The sequence below is a fragment of the Melanotaenia boesemani genome, chromosome 16 (assembly GCF_017639745.1).
Source record: "Melanotaenia boesemani isolate fMelBoe1 chromosome 16, fMelBoe1.pri, whole genome shotgun sequence".
Lineage (NCBI taxonomy): Eukaryota > Metazoa > Chordata > Actinopteri > Atheriniformes > Melanotaeniidae > Melanotaenia > Melanotaenia boesemani.
The window spans coordinates 30,597,915-30,601,540 of record NC_055697.1 but is presented as its reverse complement, the minus strand read 5'-3'; the positions used below and the strand labels follow the sequence as shown (position 1 = coordinate 30,601,540).

Below are 3,626 nucleotides of genomic sequence, written 5' to 3'. Positions count from 1 at the left end.
TTCTGTTTCATTGTTATACACTTTGTCATTTTTATCTTGAAAGGTGCTTCGTAAATAAACATTTACTTACTTACTTTAAGTTTCTCTTTATTTCATTTTCAGCAAAATTACAAAATTAAAAACATTTACACAAAAGAAGACCAACAGAAAGTCAACAAGCTGAAGAAGCATAGTACACGAGCAGGTATGTGAACAATTCAAAATGCAGGTGGTTGCAAACGTAAACGTTAAACAGCAAGTTTATTCTCAGCCTAAGACCACCCCATGACTCACTGTTTCTGTTACAGGTTGAGGTTTGTGGGCTTTAAAAATAACATTTTATGAAGGAAATGGCAAAACATGTTCTCACTTTTAGATTTAGATACTTAAACTGAGAGGCAGAGATGGCTCAGGCAGGTTTACAACCACAACCTTTTAATTAAAATTACTGCACTGCAGTTTTCTCTGCAACAGACAACAAAGTATTATCTTATCTTATAGTAGCTCATTTTTATTACTTTTTCCATCCATTCTGTTGCAGCTTTGCTGTGTTTGGTATCGTTGTCTTGTTGCATGAAGCAGTTTCAGCCAAACTTTAGCTGTTAAATAGATTACCTCACATTTAGCTTAAGAATACTTGTCAAACTAAAAAGGTCTCAATTTCTGTTTCATATCATGGAATAATTTTCTCTCTCAAGGACTAAATAACTCAAAACTTAACAGATTCTCTTTCATTAGTTTCTTCAGCCCTCTTTATCTTAGCTGTTAACTGTTTTTAGTTCCCACCATTCACACTGATGGTGTGCTGCCATCTCCAGCTGCAGCATCCTGCATCCTGCAGCAGCACAGACGCATCAGCAGCATGTCAATGGGCCCTTTGTACAGAAATACAAACAGAATCAGGTCCAGAAAAGGACTGAGCAGGAACAAGAGAACAATAATGGTATCTATGATTTCATTATAATAAAAAAAATGTGATGTAACTCTTGTTACAATCATGATGGCAGCTGGGAGAATCGTCAGAATGTAACTAAGCAACAGCAGGACCAGAATTCCTAGAATTCTTCGTTTTTCCTCAGCAGGCACTGAGGCGGCTGCAGGTGGAGTCTGCAGCACAGATTTGAGGGTCCCAGCTTGACAGATGATGAAGACGGGGGCAGGGAGGAAGACTAAAGTAAGGACAGTAAAAGCCTGATCAAAGAATAAAAGAAGAGGGACTGTGAGAAGAAAAATCCCCCAGACTGCGACACACACCCACACAGAACCTTTTATTTGTCTGATGCAGGGTAACTGTGGGCAGACGATAACAAAATACCTGCAACACAAGAGAAAATCACATTAATATGAGTGTTTGTCCCTGACTGATATGAAACATGATGAAAGATGGAGTGTTACCTCTCCAGAGCAATGCACATCCTGAAACCAAGACTGGTCATCACACTAAAGACGTAGACAACAACAGATAAAGGGTTGATTAAATAATAATTTTCCTTTGTCACCCAAACCCTCATAGAGTAGAGCTGGATTAGATTGGAGATGATGAGGTTTATGTAGTAGACAGGAACATGATCCCTTCGTGCCTGCAGACAGGATTCAACATTAACACCATTATAAACACATCATGTTGTCTTAAAGTCTTGTTTCCATGTGAGGATGAAGTGATCTGCTACTGTATAATGTGCAGCACAAGGTTGAAAGTGGCTGAACGTTGAACACTTGTTTCTCTAGACCAGGGCTACTTAATTCAGTTCCTACAAGGGCTGCAATCCAGCAGGTTTTCATGTTTCTCTGCTCCAACACACCTGGCTCCAATTAATGAGTCATTGTGCAGAACCTGACAGGCTGTTAGATCCAGTTAATTTGACTCAGGTGTGTTGAAGCAGGAAAACACTGAAAACCTGCTGGACTGGGGCCCTCGTAGGACTGTCAGGAGGCAAGACCAGCTGGCCGGCTCTATGGACGGATTTGAGGGCATCACACTCGTGGAGGATGAGGATGTTTTACCATCTGCACTTTTCACCCATTTTATTTTTAAACTTCACATAGTTTTACACAGACGCCACTGTTCTGGTCGTCTCTGTGTCGGTCCAGCGCAGCGCAGCAGCCTCCTCCTCACCCCTCCCTCTCCTGTTCTGAGTCATGATGGCTGTCGGTGATCAGCTGATCAGCTTTTCTCTCTTTTTGCGTTTGTTTATTATTTAGCTGAGAAGGAGGAAACCAGCGACTCGTGGTTCACACAGTCACATATTTATCTAAAAGTGTGGTTTTTGGACGTGCTAGCTAAAGTAAGCTACATCTATCAGCCTCATGTCACCATGTAAAGCTGAAGAATGAAACATGATGATAACAGCAGCCTGTTTCACTTACATGTTGTTTCCTTTATTTCCTACAACTTTTCAGTATTAATGAGGTTTTAGTGACTCAGCTGTAAAATCTACTAGTCATCAGACAGTCATGAACACATCTATGAATTCAGGTCAGGTTCAGAAATCCAGTGAGAGTGAAACAGCAACAGGAAGCACGGAGACGTCTTCTCTGAATCGATGGCGCTGTGCAGATGTTGGAGACACAGGTCTGATCATTGAGGGTCATGAATGTGGTGAGAAATTATGAACAGGCTCTGAGATATAAATCAGAGCAGGATCCTTCTCTAACACAGTAGCTGACAGGTGGTAGAAAGGGTTTATACTTCAGCTCTGCAGGGGCGGGTCTAGAAACGTTTTGATGGAGGGCAGGCGCTGATTCTTTGGTTCTCTCAGGGTGTAGATTTAGAACGACATGAATGTGAGTTAATATATACGTACCTTATAACACAAACAGCAGATAACCACTAGGGTCAAAGGAAAGTAGGTGCAGATGTCGATCGAAGCCATCAAATAATATTGCTTGCGTAGGACCATCTCTGCCTGGTTTTCTAAAGTCTTAAAGTTCTGGAAATATTTACACACAGATTAGTTTTTTCTAAACACAAAAAAAGTTGAATGGAAAACTGATTTATTTTACAAAGCAGGAAACAAATCAGTCTGAAGCTGAACAAACAGTCCAACAGCAACATTATTTTCTCTGTTTTCCATCTCGGTTTCAGTGCGTCTAAATTAACATTAAAGCACCAACATTAATGTTCCAGATTACAAACATAGTTCTATCTATTTATCAAGCTAACGTCAGCTTGTAGCCTACCATCACTTTCATCTGGATGTGTTGCATCCACTTTTCCTTCAAACCAACTCCATTAATGTAGCTGGGAAGGTTTAGATCTGTTAATACTCGATTCAACAGAATGAAACACTAATCAATCATCAAGAAGAAAGAAATCTTTTTAACAAAGAAGCAATGAAAGAAATCTTTTCATTAACTGATCGTTATGTTAGTTGCAATTAGAGAACCACACGAATAAAACGACACTGGAGCATTCACTAAGTAAAGAACTAATAAGAGGTCATCTCTTCCTTATTACATCGTTCCACCTTCAGCTGATCAGGAGACATTTTCCCCAAAACTGTTACAATAAGAGAAAACTTGTAAAAGTAGAACGTCACACAAACTCGTGTCAGGATGGCTTCCAGTAGAAGTTTAGCTTTTTCAGAGCAAATGAAGAAGCGGGAAATGATTCTGCTTCATAAGACGTCTCCAAGTCTGAACTCACA

The 3,626-nt window shown here is 40.0% G+C and overlaps 1 long non-coding RNA gene across 1 annotated transcript; it reads right to left on the bottom strand.

Moving 5' to 3' along the window:
- Nucleotides 1-1,232: 1,232 nt before the first annotated feature.
- On the bottom strand, nt 1,233-1,426 carry LOC121655992. The gene is made up of 2 exons (XR_006013352.1): nt 1,375-1,426; nt 1,233-1,294 (listed from the first exon to the last, which is right to left on the bottom strand). It is a non-coding gene; the product is annotated as an uncharacterized LOC121655992 (long non-coding RNA).
- Between the last annotated feature and the right edge of the window lie 2,200 nt (nt 1,427-3,626).